The sequence below is a fragment of the Xenopus laevis genome, chromosome 4S (genome assembly GCF_017654675.1).
Source record: "Xenopus laevis strain J_2021 chromosome 4S, Xenopus_laevis_v10.1, whole genome shotgun sequence".
Taxonomy (NCBI): Eukaryota; Metazoa; Chordata; class Amphibia; order Anura; family Pipidae; genus Xenopus; species Xenopus laevis.
This window is the reverse complement of record NC_054378.1, coordinates 14,264,067-14,284,100: the sequence shown is the minus strand read 5'-3', so window position 1 is coordinate 14,284,100 and position 20,034 is coordinate 14,264,067. Positions and strand designations below refer to the sequence as shown.

Sequence of the window (20,034 nt, the reverse complement as noted above, 5' to 3'; positions counted from 1 at the left end):
AGGCTGCTGTTCCCTCTGTAGACTCCCGGTATTACAATATAAATCCCATTCTCATTGTGGTAGAGAATGCAGAGAGTGATGCATAAGCTGTGTAAGATCTGTTCTGCATGAGTACTGGTATAATGTTAGTCTAATAGCTATTGTTTAATTCATTTCTATGAGCCAGATTATTTTATACAGGTATGGGATCTGTTATCCAGAAACTTGTTATCCAGAAGGGCTGAATTACAGAAAGGCTGTCTCCCATAGCCTCTATTTTAACAAAATAATCCTCATTTTTAGAAATGATATTCTTTTTCTCTGTAATAATAAAACAGTAGCTTGTACTTGATCCCAACTAAGATATAATTAATCCTTATTGGAAGGTATGAAGATCCAAATTAAAGAAAGATTTGTTATCCTGAGCAGTCTGGATAACCATAGATGGGCAGATATCTGTCACTTTGGCCCACCAATATATGGGCAGATACCAACTGTCAGTTTGACCTCTTTTGGTCTGGAGCTGTGTTAGGCCCTATGCTCAAGTGAGTGCTTTTGCTGGAACTGCTCTGTGTAAAGCGTTGGAATGTCTTGGAATCTGTTATCTGGGAAACCAGTTATCAAGAAAGCTCCGAATTAAGGAAAGGCCGCCTCCCATAGACTTAATTATATAAAAATAATCCAAATTTTTTAACATTATTCCCTTTTTCTCTGTAATTATAAAACAGAACTTGATCCACACTAAGATATAATGTATCCTTATTGGAAGCAAAACCAGTCTATTGGGTTTATTTAATGTTTACATGACTTTCTAGTAGACTTAAGGTATGAAGACCCAAATTACTGAAAGATTCATTAACCGGAAAACCCCAGGTCCTGAGCATTCTCGATAACCGGCCCCATACCTGTATATATGTGTGCGTGTGTCTTTTTTTTTTTCTTCTTTTTTTTTAATTGGAGACGCTACCAGCATATTCGTTTAACCCCTGGGCCACTTATGCCCTCAAGGAGTGAAGCTGTATGAGTCCTAATAGTCTGAAGTCAAATCTCCGCTGTCCGTCTGTCACTGCTTGTAATATTAAATTCTGAAACATGCAAACGTGGTAAATGCTCAAAATACCTCTTGTGCCATTAACCTTTTAGAACAGGTGGGGTATCTTTAGTGTGGTTTTTGCGTGGACAGTGTGTAGGAGAAAGACGATGTAGAGTGCGGGTAATATTATTTGTGGGTGCGGTCCTTTTATAAGAGCAGCTCCTTTCTTTCCTGGCTTTCACTTGCCCTTTTTATCCCACCCTTGTTTTATAATGGGTGATCTGTTGCAAGTTAAGTTGGCGGTTCAGCAAACACTGGGCCTTAGGGTCAGGGCACACGCTCAGATTCTGGGAGATTAGTCGCCCGGCGACAAATCTCCTCTTCTTCGGAGCGACTAATCTCCCCGAACTGCCTCCCGGCGGCTAGAATGTAAATCGCCGGCGGGATGGCACTCGAATCGCTTCGTTTTCCGAAGTCGCCCGAAGTTGCCTCACGAAGAAACTTCAGACGACTTCGGAAAAGTGCCATCCCACCGAGGATTTCCATTCTAGCCGGCGGGAAGGCAGTACGGGGAGATTAGTCGCCCTGAAGAAGAGGAGAATTGTCGCCGGGCGACTAATCTCCCCGAATCTGTGTGTGTGACCTGAACCTTAATTAGGTCATGACAGACGGTATCTTTCCACTAAATAATGTTAATCCTAAACAGCATTGTAACATGATCAATAAATCACTTGCAAGTCCTTTAAAAGACAAGGAAAGACTGGGGTTGTTAATTTGCCCGGTTTCCCATAGCGACTTAAATTGCTAAGCTTTTACCTTGGGCTAATATGTGCCTCTATTTTGCTGCAGAGGAGACCCCTAATCTCAGGTTCCCCTTACACAGACTTGGGCTCAGTGAATGCACATTATAGTAATTCTTGGAAGCCATACTGCACCGTCTACTGCTACTCTAGTCTCCAGGTATTTAAGTGTCCCTTAAAGCTGCAGGAATACAATTTTTTTTAAAATCTGCCATTCAAGGGGGTTGTTCACCCTTGAGATAACTTTTAAGGGGTTATTTACTAAATTCCAAATGCAAAAATCATGAAAAATGTGTTGTTTTTTTTTAAATAAAATATGACTTTTTAATAATCTTTTGTAATTTATTAAAACCCGAGGATGGAAAAGTCCGATTTAGAAAATCCGGCATTTCAGACCTGTCGAGGTTGCATATAAGTCAATACTCAAATCTGAGTTTTCGGGTGAAAAATCCGAAAAATTTTTTGAAAATGGGGATGAAAAATCGTGAAAATCTGATTTTTTTCCCCATAAAGCAAATTTTCAGGAAAATGTAATATTAAATAAGCGTAATAAACCTGAGCGGATCTGATTGGAGTTTGTAGCAGAAAATATTGAGATAAATAACCCCCTTAGTATGAGCAGAGAGGGATATTCTGAGACAATTTGCAATTGGTTTTGATTTTTTATTATCTGTGGTTTTTGAGTTATTTAGCTTTTTATTCAACAGCTCTCCAGTTTGTAATTTCAACAATTATGTTGCTTGAGTCCAAATTACCCTAGCAACCATGCATTAATTTGAAAAAAATACTGGAATATAAATAGGAGAGGACCAAATAAAAAGATGATTAAATAAAAAGTAGCAATAACAATTAATATGTAGCCTTACAGAGCAATTTGTTTTTTAGATGGGGTCAGTGACCCCCATTTAAAAGTTGGAAAGAGTCAGAAGAGTAAGGCAAGTAATTAAAAAAACTATAAAATAAATAATGATGACCAATTGATAAGTTGCTTTGCATTGGCCATCTTATAACATACTAAAAGTTTACTTTAAGGTGAACCACCCCTTTAATCTTATATGCTAGAAAATTCTAAATCTAATATACTTTTTGTTCAGGAAAAATATAATTTAAGAAAACATGCTTTCTGTAATGTAACGTCTGTTTTTGCTACGGATTTAACCCGATCTGTTTCATGTTGGTGACCTGAATCTCAAGAATAATCGTATTAAAGTTCCCATAAACATTTTACAGCTCTACAATAATTTATAACAAACAGCAATTTAACAAAGGGTTAAAGAACAGAAATACATTTGGAGGGCCCGTTACAGCTCACAATCTAAAGGATGAACGAGAGATCTCTCGTGACTACACATATCCTTTTGACAGATGTGACGTGTTTGCTTTACACAGCGGTGTAAAATTTATTATTATGTAAATGACACTTGTTCAGCATTAAAATCTGCCATATGGATGCTAGTTATGATGTGCGTAAAATGTGTCATGTTCTGTTATTCCGACTTATTTGGCATGCCTTGCTCTTAAAGGAACAGTAACATCAAGAAATGAAAGTGTTTTAAAGTAATAAAAATAAAATGCAGTGTTGCCCTGTACTGGTAAAACTGCTGTGTTTGCTTCAGAAACAATGCTATAGTTTATATAAATAAGCTGCTGTGTAGCAATGGGGGCAGCCATTCAAATGAGAAAAGGCTCAGGTTACACAGCAGATAAGCTCTGTTGAACATAATGGTGTTATCTGTTATCCACTATTTATCATGTGCCATATAGCCTTTTTTCACTTTCTGCCATTGCTACACAGCAGCTTGTTTATATAAACTATAGTAGTGTTTCTGAAGCAAACACACCAGTTTAACCAGTGCAGGGCAGCACCACGCGATATTTTCATTACTTTAAAACACTTTAATTTTTTGGTGTTACTGTTCCTTTGATGGTTCACCTTTGATTTAACTTTTAGTATGTTATCGACTGGCTAATTCTATGCAACTTTTTCAGTTGGTCCTATTTTTTATTTGGTATTGCTTTATAATTATTTGCTTGGCTTATATACTTCTTCTGAATCTTTCCAGATTTCGAATGGGGGTCACTGACCCCACCTAAAAACAAATACTCTGTAAGGCTACAAATGTATTGTTATTGCTACTTTTTATTGCTTCTCTTTCTAGGAACCAGATGGCTGAAATTGCAAACTGGAGAGCTGCTGAATAAAAAGCGAAAAAAGTCAAAAACCACAAATCCTATAAAAAGAAAACCAACTGCAAATTGTCTCAGAATATCACTCTCTACATCATACTAAAAGTTAATTTAAAGGTGAACAACCCATTTAACTTACAATTTAGGTATATTAAGACATTATTTGTATTGCTTTTATAAAATTCTGTTGCAATGTGCAGTTTTGTTTTCTTCAGCGGCTAGCCCTCTTCCCTTAGTATATCCCATTTTATGATCAATCAGTTTACATATTACTGGTATGGGACCTGTTATCCAGAATGGTTGAGACCTGGGGTTTTCTGGATATTTCCGTAATTTGGATCTTCATACCTTAAGTCTACTAGAAAATCATATAAACATTAAATAAACCCAATAGGCTGGTTTTGCTTCCAATAAGGAATAATTTTATCTCAGTTGGGATCAAGTACAAGAGACTGTTTTATTAAAAAAAAGGAAAATCATTTTTAAAAATTTGGATAAAATGGAGTCTATGGGAGGTTTTCCAGATTACAAATCGTAACGGATCCAATAACCCGTATACAGTGTTTTTAACTTGATTTGGCTTTTCCCTTCCTTTCCTCTGTATTCTTATCTCAGCAATCAATGGCTTGTGCAAATCTAAGCGATTTTGATCAGTTATTTGGCTGCCACTTACCTGACTGACTAAAATGACATTTAATGTTCTGTGACACTCGCATCTGGCCTGTGGCTCATTTTTAAGGCACTAAGCAGTATCAGGAGTGCCTAGAAAACTCTGCAATTACTTCTTGTCATTTGGCATTGTACTGCAAGACTCCATGCTGGTATTAGAATGCAATTTGTGCTTGGTGCAACGGTGCCCAGACTTTATAGATGTAGTTTGTACTTTTGTTGAAAGGCCCTTAGTGATACCGGTATGTGATCCGTTATCTGGAAACTCATTATCCAGAAAGATCTGAATTACTGAAAGGCCATACCCATAGACTCCATTATTATCAAATAATTACAATTTTTAAAAATGATTTGCTTTTTCTCTGTAATAATAAAAAAGTACCTTGTACTAGAGTCCTGTGCGGAACCAATTTGTTAAACCCTAACCCGACCCGCAACCCGCATACTTACCCGCTTGGACCTGCTTCCCCACCCGCAAGTACCTCATCCGCAACCCGATCCGCGACATGCTGTCATTGTAAACTGGAAGTGACATCATTAGAAGTAGGTGTTATCAGAAAAAAAGGAGTAAAACAGGAAGTGCTGTCATTGTAAACTGGAAGTGGCATCATTAGAAGTAGGCGTGATCAGAAAAAAGGAGTAAAACTCGCTAGTGAGAAGACCCGCACACCCGAAGAACCGCCGACCCGCGTCTATACCCACTCCCGAAACCTGCAGGGTACCACAGATTTTTGCAGGTAACCCGCAGGTACCCAACCTGCTGCAGGACTCTACCTTGTACTTGAGCCAAACAGATATAATTATTAGTCCTTATTGGAAGCAAATTCAACCTATTGGGTTTATTTAGGGGCACATTTACTATGGGTCGAATATGGAGGGTTAATTAACCCTCCATATACGACCATCGAAGTTAAATGCTTCGACTTCGAATATGAAGTTGAAGGATTTACCGCAATTCGTTTGATTGAACGATCAAACGATTCGAAGGATTTTAATCCATCGATCGAACGATTTTCCTTCGATCAGAAATTGCTAGGAAAGCCTATGGGGACCTTCCCCATAGGCTAACATTGGTGCTCGGTAGGTTTTAGGTAGCGAAGTAGGTGGCCGAAGATTTTTTAAAAGAGACAGCACTCTGACTATCGAATGGTCGAATAGTTGAACGATTTTTAGTTCGATTCGAAGTCGTAGTCGAAGGTGGAAGTAGCCAATTTGATGGTCGAAGTAGCCAAAAATATACTTCGAAATTAGAAGTATTTTTTATTCTAATCCTTCACTCGAGTTTAGTAAATGTGCCCCTTAATGTTTACTTTTTTAAATACAGGTATGGGACCTATTATCAAGAATGCTCGGGACCTGGTTTATTCTTGATAACGGCTCTTACTGTAATTTGGGTCTTTATACCTTAAATTTACTAGAAAATAAATTAAACATTAAATAAACCAAACGTGTTTTCTTTTAAATAAGGATTAATTATATCTTAGTTTGGATCAAGTACAAGGCACTGTTTTATTATTATTATTATTATTACAGATAATATAAAAAAAGATAAATTTGGATTATTTGGATAAAATCAAGTTTATGGGAGACGGCCATCCTGTAATTCGGAACATTCTGGATAACTGGTTTCCAGATTACGGATCCAATACCTGTATATTTAAGGAACGGAGATCCAAATTACAGAAAGTTCCATTATCCAAAAGACCCGGGTCCCGAGCATTCTGGATAACATGTCCCATGTTTTTTTAGATGACCCCCACCTACAAAAGACTACAAATGTATTTTTATTGTGACTCTTTTTATTTCTCTTCTTTATAGTCCAGCCCTCTCCTAATTATATTCCAGTCTTTTATTCAAATCAGTGCATGGTTGCGAATGTAATTTGGACTAATTTTGGAGAGCTGCTGAATAAAAAGCTAAATAACTCAAAAACCACAAATAATAAAAATAGAAACCAGTTGCAAATTTTCTCAGAATATACCTCTCTACATCATATAGAAAGTTAGCTCAAGGGTGATCCACCACTTTAAATTTTATTTGTACTGTATCCAAACTAAAATACAATTACTTAATGAGAATGGGGGAGAAACAATCCTTGTTGCGTTCTTGTTAAGTGAGCACTATGGGGTGTGATTTTGCCCCCTGTAGTGTTGCACTTACATTTACAGCCCCCATTTCCAAATCCATTGTGGGTTGAAGGGTGATTTAAAACTGACCAGATATTCCCAGGTGTATTGATTTTGACCAAACTGTATGACCTTATGGTCATGATTAGCAAGTCAAGGGAGAGTTTTGATTAATAGTCCGCCAATCCTGGTGATCAGCTGGTAGGAAATGAATAGGAGCAGCAACTCTGCAGTCCGTTACAAAGCACTAAAATCACATAAAGAACTTGGGCAGGGAGAGTGCACGGCCACTAGTGATGTGGGGGCGGCCAGAAGCCCGTGGGAACCGTGTCTGCGGGTTCAGACTGACTTCCACAGCACGTCCTTTGGCTGCAGGCGGGTTCGTGCTAAACTTTAGCTTCCATTCTCCCCGCAACCTTCTTCTACCCCACTTCCGCCTCTGTGCGCACTTTTTTTATACTTGTGAAGGCCCTGCCCCGCTGTGATGTCGCTAAAAGGGAGGCGCCTGCACAAGTATATAAAAAGGCACGTGCAGAGGCAGAAGTCGGACACAGGTATATAAAGAGTGGAGCGCGCTGGGTTAGGCTCTGGTACTGGTAGGGTTGCCACCTTTTCTAGAAAATAAATAATATTGTCTTTCCTATATATTTATGTTTTTTCCCTATTAACAACATTGGGATCAACCATCATTGTTACTGGACAGGCCGGTAAAATACTGGCCAGGTGGCAACCCTAGGTACGGGCTTGACCCACACATCACTAACAGCTGCACCAACCCAAACCCACAATAGTCACCAAAAATTCAGCCCGAACCTGCCTATTTGGCAGTAAACCCGTGGTTCCCCGTGGGTTTCGGTTCACATCACTAATATCTATCCCTTCAAAGGGGGAAGACTGCTTCTGTCCACAATGCCTCCGTAGTTGATTTTGCACTTAGAGGACAGTCTGAAATTCCTGAATATAAACAGTATTGGGACCTTTGCACCCCCCCATTTATGATGTTTGCTTATAAGACATATAACAAAAGAGCTGCATCACCGATCAGTAAAAGGGGGAACAGCGGGGCTCTGTTCAAAAGTTTAGAGCTAAATTAAAGTTATGGCAACACTTAAGGAATGTGTGACAGTATAGCAATGTGTTACTGTTACTTTAAATTCTTGGAAGTATTTAAAACCAATGTAAAGAATAGTAGAGTGCAGTCGCAGGAGTAGAGTCCTGCACGGAACCAATTTCTAAGACCAGCAGCGCAAAATTTACCCACTTTGATCTGCTACCTGACCCAGACCCGCAACTGCCTTATCCGCGACCCGCAACTCGCTGACCACCATCAAACAGGAAGTGATGTTGCTGCAAAACGGAAGTGACATCATCAAAAGTGGATGGGATAGAAACAAGTTTTGTAAAATTTGAAAAAAGGACTAAAATAACGACAATTTAAAACAATATAAGAAATTTAGATCAGACCCACATCTATACCCGCACCTTAAAATCCTAATGCTTTTTTTGAGGGTACTAGACCAGCTGCAGTACTCTATGCAGGCGCCATTAGGTGACTGAATTTTCAGAACACTTATATGCCGGTGGCCAAATTACACTTATCCATCTCTTTACATGCTGTGTGATTGATCAAATCCCATGTGTGCACCATTGACCAGCTGTGATTCAAGTCCAAATAATGACTTGCGTAGTATAAACCCCCTACATACATTGGCAGACCCTGCAGCTGCTGGTAGTGCCTGGGAAATATCCATTATTCCCAACGCTAAAGGGACACTGAAAATGATTTTGCTGTGGGGCCCAGTAACTTCTAGTGATATATACAGTATATTTCACATGCTGCTCTTGTTTCTTTACTGGCTGTTTTAAAGCATCTAGATGGTTAAAGCAGAGACAGCTATGCAGAGAGCATGCAGCCACCGTGTGGGAAAAAAGGTTAATTATAACTGGCATTTTTTGTTGTAAATGAAGGCAGCCTGCTCTGTTTATCTGTTGCTGCAGCTGAATCACGCACACTGACTAACCACTTGCTTGTAAGGATTGCATGGGTGTAGGAGGCTTGTCCGTACTGGATAGGCTGCTTCTCTACCAACCCTTCTCTCTCAAGCGTTTTCTTTGCACGGACAAACCTGATGCCTGGAAAGTGTAATGGGAACGTCAGGAGTTTGCTGCCTGCATGAACATAGAGTTTGGTGTTTTGGGCAATAGGATTACGATTGTTCAGCACAAATCGTGCTGTTGAAGTTCCCTTTTGAGACCACAGATTACTGACAAAAGAGGAGATGGATCAGGGATGCCGTGCTCCTGTGAATTCTTCTCTTCTTGGGACTGTGGCCTGCATAAGCAGCATCCAAATACACATAATGCTAAGGATATTGTCTTTCTAACAGTTAAAGGAAGAAATGTTTTAATAAAGTATCCTAAGGACTTCAGGTAAGCTGTTTCTCCCGTATCACGCAAAGTTGTAGTCGAACGCTTGGGCGACGTGGGAACCCCTGGGTACTTTTCTCATTAAAAATATAGTGGTATAAATCAATTTTGTTATTATTATATCGGAATGTAAATATTTAGGAGGTGTTATTTGACTTCTTTGGGCCAACAGAAAATATTTGTTGTTCCCCTACACCATTTGCAAAACCTGCAAACCCGCTAGGGCCTTACCCGGGCAACTCTCAGTTCATTCCCCCTGCAGCCAGTGGGTTGGCACATTTAATACCACCCTGAGCTTTAAACAAAACGATTTAAAAGCCTGTGGCAGACATGGTGGCAGTTTTATCAAGGATTGAATTGAAAATTTGACTTTTTAGAATTTTTTAATGGTCAAAACTGTCAAATTTAACTATGGAGTTTTTGCATATGCAAATTAGGGATGGGAAGGGGAAAACATGTTTTACTTCCTTGTTTTGTGAAAAAAAAGTCACGCAATTTTCCTTCTCAACCCTAATTTGAAATTCGGATTCAGATTCGTTTCAGCCGGGCAGAAGGATTCGGCCAAATCTGAATCCTGCTGAAAAAGGCCGAATCCTGTACCGAATCCTGGATTCTAGCATCCCTAGTTTGAAGCCTTCCTGACATTCAAGATTTTTTCGGAGAAAAAACTCGAATTGAGTTATTAAAATTCGAATCGAATTCAATTCGAGTTTTCGGGACGTTTCCATTCATCCGATTTTTTTTTTAAAAATAAGTTTCGATTGGTCTAATTTTGAATTTTTGGGGGTTAAAAGGGGAGTTTTTTAAAACTCAACATCAATTTGAAACTCGACCTTTGATAAATGTGCCTCGTGGTGTTTTGACCATCGCTACTTGACACTGTTTTAGGAAAGAGGCAAATTAAACAACCCATTTGCCTAGTCTAAAAGACAAAAAAATGTTGCGCTTACAATCCACAAGAATTTAGGGGGGAGCATCAAAGGTGTAGCTTAATAGCCCCAGCCCTTCCAGGGGCTGTCCACTATGGGGCAGATTTATCAACGGTCAAAGAGTAAATTAAAAATTTTCGAGTTTCAAAATTGACACATTCTAATGTTAATCCCCCTATTCGAATGTAAATTTGAATGTGAGATTTATTACACCTCGACAATGGAAACCGTCCTTATTCAAATATTCGCCACCTAAAACTTGCCGAGTTCATGTACAAGCCGATGGCAGAGGTCCCGTTGAGCCATTTGGAGATGTTAATATTCTTCCTGAAATTCAATTTTTTTCAGGAGAAAAACTTGATTCGTGCAAATCAAATACAATACGAATTTTCAGGTTGGAACCATTCGATCGAATATTAGACATTCAAATTTTTTCTTAAATACCCTCCCAGTCGAATTGTGAGTATATTCTAATTAAAAAAAATTCACGTGAATTTGAAATTTGACATTTGATAAATGGGCCTCTATGTGTTTAGTCTTGGGTGAGCAACTACACTTTTGTTTTACATGGGATCTCCCTGCACATTATATTCTTCTGCATTGTGGTCAGTTCCCCCCAACAGTTACACCAACATTAATTGTGGCATTTACCACTCAAGTGACTGAACATCTCTTCACTGTTAATGTGACTACAACTATGATAAAAATATAATGAACCCATTCTGGGAGAAATGCTTATTTGGGCAAGTAATACTGGAATGGGATCTGTTATCCAGAAACAGGTTGTCTAGAAAGATCCAAATTATGGATCGCATAGATTCCATTATAATCAAATAATCCACATAGTATAAATGATTCCCCTTTTCTCTGTAATAATAAAACAGAAGCTTGTACTTGATCCCAACTAAGATATAATTAATCCTTATTGGAAGCAAAACCAGCCTATTGGGTTTATTTAATGTTTACATGATTTTCTAGTAGACTTAGGGGCCGATTCACAAAGGGTCGAATATCGAGGGTTAATTAACCCTCGATATTCGACTGGGAATTAAAATCCTTCGACTTCGAATATCGAAGTCAAAGGATTTTAGCGCAAATAGTGCGATCGAACGATCAAAGGATTATTCCTTCGATCGAACGATAAAATCCTTCGAATCGAAGGATTTTAATCCAACGATCGAAGGAATATCCTTCGATCAAAAAAATTTAGGAAAGCCTATGGGGACCTTCCCTATAGGCTAACATTGAGTTCGGTAGCTTTTAGATGGCGAACTAGGGGGTCGAAGTTTTTTCTTAAAGAGACAGTACTTCGTCTATCGAATGGTCGAATAGTCGAACGATTTTTAGTTCGAATAGTTCAATTTGAAGTCGTAGTCGAAGGTCGTAGTAGCCCATTCGATGGTCGAAGTAGCTCAAAAAACACTTGGAAATTCGAAGTTTTTTTTACTTCGAATCCTTCACTCGAAGTTAGTGAATCGGCCCTTAAAGTATAAAGATCTAAATTACAGAAAAATCTGTTATCTGGACTCTCTCTCTCAGCCAGGAGAGGGTATGCATTTTTCCAGTTAAAATGCCATCTGACTGCCAGTTGACACCTGATGTAGTTGGCCATCTGTGTATGTTGCTAAACAGCACAAAAATACAGTCTTTTAGGCCCTTGGGCCAAACAGCTGAACTGCACAAGAATTGGCCTGTGCTCATCCAGCTTTAATCACAGTTGCTTGTCGCACGTTTTCAAGCTGCAAATGGGGAGATAACTTGTTTTTGCAATCGACAATAATGGGATTAAGTTTGAGAATGCATTTTATTTAATAAATAATGTTGTATGTACAGTCTGCTTTCTAAGCCTGCATGCTTGTGTGAACTGTTATTATAGTAAAATGTTCTTAGACTGCCATGTTTAAAAAAAAATGTATGTATGTATATGTATATATATGTGTATATATATGTATATATATATATATATATATATATATATATGTATGTATGTGTATATATATATGTATATATATATATATATGTATGTATGTGTATATATATATGTATATATATATATATATATATATATATATATATATATATATATATATATATATATATATATATATATATATATATATATATATATATATATATATAGTGAATAAAGTACCCCCTCTTGTAAAATATAAGGATATTATTAGTTACCAAGGAGTTTCATGACCATATAAAAACACGAGGCCGAAGGCCGAGTGTTTTTATACAGGTCATGGAACTCCGAGGTAACTTCTAATATCCTCATATTTTACAACTGGGGGTACTTTATTTATTATAATACACAAATTTTAGTGAGTCATGTGACAGAAATGACATCACTACTCACCGTTTATAACTGATGAGATCACTACTCACCGTTTATAAGGATATAATTTACAGGATATTCATGGCTTTTGTGTATTATTTATATATATATATATATATATATATATAATATATATATATATATATATATATATATATATATATATATATACAGTGTATATATATATATACAGTGTATATATATATATATATATATATATATATATACAGTATATATATATATATATATATATATATATATATATATATAGAGATGAAGAAGCTCGCACTCACAGGACTTATCAAATCAAAAAATGGTGTTTATTCAGTAATGAAAACAACTAACGTTTCGGCTTGCACTCAAGCCTTTCTCACTTTGAGAAAGGCTTGAGTGCAAGCCGAAACGTTAGTTGTTTTCAGAAAGACTGTCTCCCGTAGACTCCATTTTATCCAGATAATCCACATTTTTTAAAAATGATTTCCTTTTTCTCTGTAGTAATAATAAAACAGTAGCTTGTACTTGATCCCAACTGAGATATATAATTAATCCTTATTGGGATTAATCCCTATTGGGTTTATTTAATGTTTACGTGATTTTCTAGTAGACTTAAAGTGATACTGACACTAAAAAAATGAATTTTAGCATATGAATGTACATTAAATGTTACCTAAAGGTCATGTTGATCATTTGTTGCTGAGAGGTTTGTTTTTGTTTATAATTGTTAGTTGAAGTTCCTAAGCCTGACTCTCTGACACTCTGACACTCTGACACTCTGACTTTGCCAACCTGACTGTCCCATCTCAGCCTGTTAGTTACAGTTTCTAATGCTAACGGACTCCTGCTGCACAAATATGGCAGCCCCTTCATACAGGAACATGGGGGATCAGACAGGTAATGTAAAAGCATCATGCAAATACTTTATGGCTAAATTAGAAGTAGCTTGTAAAGAGAATATTATAATAGATGTAAAAAAAAGTTTAATTTCAGGTGTCAGTATCTCTTTAAGGTACGAAGATCCTTATTACATAAGGGTCTGTTATCCGGAAAAACCCAGGTCCCAAGCATTTGGGATAACCGGTCCCATACCTGTATATATAATATTTTCTGGTGTATTGTCTAAATACAGTATGCTGCCTAGACAAATTTACGTAAAATTTTTCAGAGAAATCAGTAATAACTGAAAACAGAACAATTTATTTGTGCTGTAGTGCAGGGTCCCCATCCTTTTTTTTGGCCCGGGGGTGGGAGGGGTCGGCGTCCAATTCGGGGGCACCGTGTTAATTGTCCCCTAGGCTCGGTGGCCCAGTTGAAGACTGTCTGCGGCCCAGTACTGGGCCACGGCCCGGTGGTTGGGGACCCCTGTTGTAGTGGAATGATTTTTAAGTGGTATGTCTCAGCAGCAATCACTTGAGCTTTTAAAAGTGGGTAATGAATTAAAGATATGAAGTTGTGGCAGGTCCCAACTGTGTTAGCAACTTACTGACCTGTGCAGTGGTCACTCCCAACAGACTGCCCAACCGTTATCTGCCCGAAAGGTGTCAAGATATCTGTCGGACATATTTGAAAATCATATTGAACATGTGCGTTGATGTAGTCCACTGTAAGGCTGCAGTATGATCCAATCCTGGGCCTGATGGCCAAACCATAATATCAGGCTGCCCAATCAAGTGTATGTCTACAAGGGCTTACTACCTGAGCGAGTCAAGCGCACACAGGGGGCCACACACTACAGCTGCCTTTTATTGTTCCGAGCATGAATGATCAGAACTACAGGACGCGAGAGAGAATTCTGGCTCCTCTTTTCTTCCTCGCATACCAATTCATCTTTCCTGATTTAAAAGGAACCTTATTACTCATAAGAACCATTTCCCATCATCCCTTAAACTGACAGTTTAAAGCAATCACTTGGTCCTTATAAACAAATCACACTGGTCCCTATAAACAGAGATGACTATCATGGTTACCTTTCAATTCTGTTATCCAGAATGCTTGGGACTGGGGTCTTCCGGATAATGGATCTTTCCGTAATTTGGATCTTCATACCTTTAAGTCTACTAGAAAATCATGTAAACATTAAATAAACCCAATAGGCTGGTTTTGCTTCCAATAAGGATTAATTATATCTTAGTTGGGATCAAGTACAAGAGACTGTTTCATTATTTCATTAAAAAAGGAAATCATTTTTAAAAAAATTGGATTTGGATAAAAATTGAGTCTATGGGAGACGACCATTCCTTAATTTGGAGCTTTCTGCATAATTGATTTCTGGATTACGGATCCTATACCTGTATTTGGAGTATGTTGTATGTGTGTAAAAAATAAATAAATATCCATTTATATTTATTTGGAAGTTTGGACATCGTTTATGCACCTTTTCTGCATAAGCCCGAATCAATTATAACATGTAAAAGAGGGGGTTCTTTTTCTTTCCCTCTTTAAACCAAATCGGTCTATGCCATTACACGAAGCAGTCTAACTTGCAAGTCATTGAATGATCATGCTGCTTCTGTTTCATTTATACTTTGTGAGATTGCACAAAATTTCTCAGTGCCATCCCACCTACAAGGTGGTGTTTTGTCCCAGGGAATATAATAATGAAGGCAAATGAGGGTTTAAAAACAAGTATAAAAATATCTGGCGGCACATGATAAGAACAGATGTCACATTAATTTAACGTGGAGCACAAATAGATATTTTTATATATATATATATATATATATATATATATATATATATATATATATATATATATATATATATATATATATGCTAGAATTTGCTACTTTTTATGGCAATTGTGTAAGCAGTTATTTTGTTTTTAATGATTCTTAATTGTTCATCAGGATGTGCTTAATAGTGAATGCAGTGGGTACGGAACTGCTCAGTTTTTCCATTGTGGTACAGGTCATAAGCTTATTTTGACTGGCTTACTATATGAGCACGTCATTGGCCAGTTCTACAATCCTATGGGCTGATATCAGATGATCTTTAAGGGCACTGTCTGAGGGGGAGATTAGTCCCCCTATATAAAAACGCACTACTGCGGGAGCGACAAATCTCCTGAAAGTGCCTCTCCATTGGAAATAACAGAAATCTGCCGGCTTAAATTGCTCTCAACACCGTACTCCATTCGTGTTTCATAGGCGATTCAGATGTCACGGTTATCTCCAGGTCATTCTAACTAGACAGTGGTAGACCAGTTGGTGGTAATAAGATCAAGGAAAGCTAAATCCCTAGAAATTCTATATTTTCCATAGTTTCCATAGTGTAGAAGCCCAGAGGTTCAGAAGCCATGTAACAATATATGCCATACATTTAGGTCCACGGCAGCTCCCTATCCTATAATTTTGTTTATCTTTTGAGTGTTAAGGTGGCCATACACAGGGAGATCCGCTAGTTTGGCGATGTCACCAAATGAGCAGATCTCTCCCCGATATGCCCACATTGAGGTGAGTGATATCGGGCTGATCCGATTGTGGACCCAAGGGCCCAACAATCGGATCATAATGGAGGCAATAAGGGTGCTCGGATTAAGGGACTGCATCAGCGAACAGATGCGGCCGACTATGTGGCCTGTCGGAGGGCCCCACACACGGGCCAATAAACTGCCCACTTGGTGTATCACCAGCTTTTATCGGCCTGTGAATGGGGTCCTTAAAGGAACAGATCAGTGTGAAAATAAAAACTAGATAAATATATAGGCTGTGCAAAATAAAAAAATGTTTCTCATATAGGTAGTTAGCCAAAAATGTAATGTATAAAGGCTGGAGTGAGTGGTGTCTAACAAAATAGCCAGAACACTACTTCCTGCTTTTCAGCTCTCTAAAGGTGGCCATACACAGGCCGATAAAAGCTGCCGACAGATCGTGTGGGGCCCCCCGACGGGCTTCACCGATCGAGATCTGGCCGACACTTCACCGATCGAGATCTGGCCGAAAGTCGGCCAGATCTCGATCGGATGGGACAAAAAAATCCCGTTGGATCGCGGCCGCATCTATTCGTTGATGCAGTCCCGCGATCCGACCGCCCGTTTAGGCATCGTTAGGATCCGATCGTTGGGGCCCTAGGGCCCACGTTCGGATCAGCCCGATATTGCCCACCTCAAGGTGGGCATATCGGAGGGAGATCCGCTCGTTTGGCGACATTGCCAAACGAGCGGATCTCTCAGTGTTTGGGCACCTTTACTCTGAGTTAGTCAGCGACTTGAAGGGGGGCCACATGGGACATAACTGTTCAGTGAGTTTGCAATCGATCCTCGGCTCAGATTTAAAAGCAACAGATATGGCCCATGTGCCCCCCCTCTCAAGTCTCTGATTGGTTACTGCTTGGTAACCAGGGTTACTAGTCAGTGTTAACCAAGAGAGCTGCAAAGCAGGAAGTAGTGTTCTGGCTATTTATGTTAGAAATCGTCACTCCAGCCTTTATACATTACATTTTTGCCTAACTAACTATATTAGAAACATTTTTTCTATTTACCCATTTTTTATTTTTACACTGAACAATTCCTTTAAGTGAATTTTTGGACCAGTGATATTACTAAGCCAACATTCAGGATGGTTGGAAATCATCAAAACCCGCACTGGTTTCAATGCTGCTATGTAAAATGAATTTGAATTATTTACTAATCAGACTTGTATCATAAATTGTATAGCTGTATATATTGAGTTGGTCACAAACTCAGGAGATGGGAAGCTACTGGGAGGTGCAGATTTTTACTGCTAAAAATCTAGTACAGGTATGGGACCTGTCATCCAGAATTCTTAACTGAGATTTTCTGCTTAAGGTGTCTTTCTTTTTGTGGTTTGGATCTCCATGTCTTAAAGTAGATCTAAAGCTTAACTAAAGTAGTAGGCTAGAAATGTTGTACATTATGTTTTGGACTTATGTACAGCCCAAGGCAACCACAGCCCTTTAGCAGTAAAGATCTGTGTCTCCAAAGATGCCCTAGTAGCTCCCCATCTTCTTTTCTGCTGATTCACTGCACATGCTCTGTGCTGCTGTCACTTACTGAGCTTAGCGACCCACTCACAATATACAGTACACATAGAATAGAAATGTCACAATATAAGGCTGATTAGTAATTAATACAGATAATTACTACATGGCAGCACAGAAACCAGTGCAATTAGCATCAAAATTAAATAATCAGCCCTGTAGCATCATCTTATATTACAGGGGAAGCTCATTTTCTGCTGGATAATTAGTGACGAGCCCTAAGCTTAGCTTCTCAACAGCTGCTCAGAGCCCACTGAGCATGTGAGTGTCACAGACACTTTCCAAGATGGTGACCCCCTGTGACAAGTTTGAAGTCCTGGATCATTGCTGCTATTGACAAGCTGAAACTTTAGGCCGGTGCAGGATATAAAATTTGGCATTTTTAGCCACATTAATTTTTTAGGACTTAGGCCCAGAACTTGATGCCTTCAGTACGTCAATAGGCACTCCTCATAGATTTTTCCAAATTTCCAGTTGTGTCTCTTTAAGGTGGGAGCAGTTGCCTCACTTTCCCTTTGTGCCCTGTTTGTCAATGGCTATGCCATTATTAGTTTCCATAGCAATGTCACTTTGAGCATTGGATGCTAATTTTGAGGCACTCAAAATTAAATTCCAAATTGCCCTCCTTTCTGCAGAAATATATTTGCTTATTTGAGCTGTGCATGCCGTCCAGAAACGTGACGCTTGCAGCGGGAACCAGCAGTGCGTCCTGATGTTACAGCAACACTATAGTCTGCAAGACTGAAAGCCCTTTACACCTATTCTAGTATTCCAATGAATAAATACACAGGCAAGAAGTCCTGAAATGCTCCGCTGCTTTTATAGGGGGGATGTACCAAGTGAATGTTTACCTATTTGTGTTTGTATGATTCAGCCTGTTATGGTACAGTTAATGTCTGATCTTCCCAGGGAAGGCTTGGCAAAGCTGAATCCTGCTGCAGTGGTAATTACTCCATGCATTTCACGTAAAAAAACCAACCGAGATGAGATCTACAGCCTTGGTTATGTATTTTCAAAGCTTTATTGGGATTCTGCGGAGGGGGGATTTAATTGCTCTTTGAAAGCAAAAAAAAAAAAAATACGGGCCTGTAAAATTCCATTATGTTTGTTATCGCGGCTGCTTACAGGCATCAAATTGCAGAAATGAAAAATGTTAAGCGTATTCCTACAACACTCAGATTTTTTTTTTGGGGTGAGGGGGGGGGTTTGCTACACCTGAAAACAGATATGTTCATATACATATTCCTCGGCCTGCTCTGTACTAGTTGGGGCCAGACCAACCCAATGTCAACTTTTGCTAAGTAACAAGTTGTGAGTCAGTTAATTCCTGTTCTCCTGTGTTATGGATCAGATAGGGGGTGATTTATTAAAATCTGAAAAAGTCTGACCAAACTAGAATCCGCCTTGTTTATTATTAAAAAATCACGATTTATGGGATCATGGGAAAACTCAATAAAATCAAGCGAAATCCTGAATTGTATGATTTTTTTTTTGAAAGTTTTTCCCGAAAAGCCCACATTTTTCGGAATTTTTGCCCGAAATAGTTAGATTTCCGGGCTAATTCCAGTACAGACCACAGAAACTTTCAAATAGGATTGACTTATGCATTATCCAGAAAGATACGAATTACAGAAAGGCTGTGTCCCATAGACTCCGTTATAATCAAATAATAATAATTTTTAAAAATGATTTCCTTTTTCTCTGTAATAATAAAACCGTAGCTTGTACTTGATCCAAACTAAGATATAATTAATCCTTATTGGAAGCAAAACCAGTCTATTGGATTTATTTAATGTTTACATGAATTTCTATTAGACTTAAGGTTTGAAGATCCACATTACAGTCCGTTATTCCGGAAAACCCCAGGTCCCAAGCATTTTGAATATAGGTAGGCAGGTCTGAGATGGCGGATTTTCGGATTCTGACTTTTTGCACCAGTGAACTTTCATAAATCTCAAAAAAAAATTGAGTATAAATAACAAAAAAAAGAACAGTTCGAGCCAGACCAGACTTTAGTAAATAACTCCCTTAATGTCATAGCAAACCATAAATAAGGATCACTAGACATCTAAAGTGTATTCAGCGGGCTCTACGTGCATTACTATGATGGAAGTGGGGCCAGTTTCCACCTCACTATATACTGTGTATATTGTTCATTAATGCCTGTATGTTTTTGGAGGGTGGAAGGGAATCTGTGTACCTGAAGGAAAACTATGCTTCAACATACAAACGCAGTGCAGATTGAGCCTACGACCTCAGTGCTGCAAGGCAGCATTGCCGAAGGCTCCTTTAAAGGCAGTTTTTCCATACTGCAGGTATGGGATACGTTATCCAGAAACCCATTATCCAGAAAGCTCCAAATTACGAAATGGCTGTCTCCCATAGACTTCATTATAATGAAATAATCCAAATCTTTAAAAATGATTTACTTTTCTCTGTTATAATAAATTAGTACCTGGTACTTGATCCCAACTAAGACATAATTAATCCTTATTGGAAGCGAAACCAGCCTATTTGGTTTATTTCATGTTTACATGATTTTCTAGTA

At 38.4% G+C, this 20,034-nt stretch overlaps 1 protein-coding gene across 7 annotated transcripts in view; it reads left to right on the top strand.

Annotated features, from left to right (window-relative positions):
* phf21a.S (PHD finger protein 21A S homeolog) overlaps positions 1–20,034 on the top strand; it is a 106,069-nt gene that overhangs the window by 14,645 nt on the left and 71,390 nt on the right. Inside the window, exon 1 of one of the 7 annotated variants that reach the window (XM_041560950.1) lies at positions 8,857–9,224. The exons of the other annotated variants lie outside the window; for them this stretch is intronic. The gene's annotated coding sequence lies outside the window, so the exon portion shown is untranslated. Of the gene's footprint in view, positions 1–8,856; positions 9,225–20,034 lie in introns of those variants that run through there. 7 annotated transcript variants of the gene reach the window in all.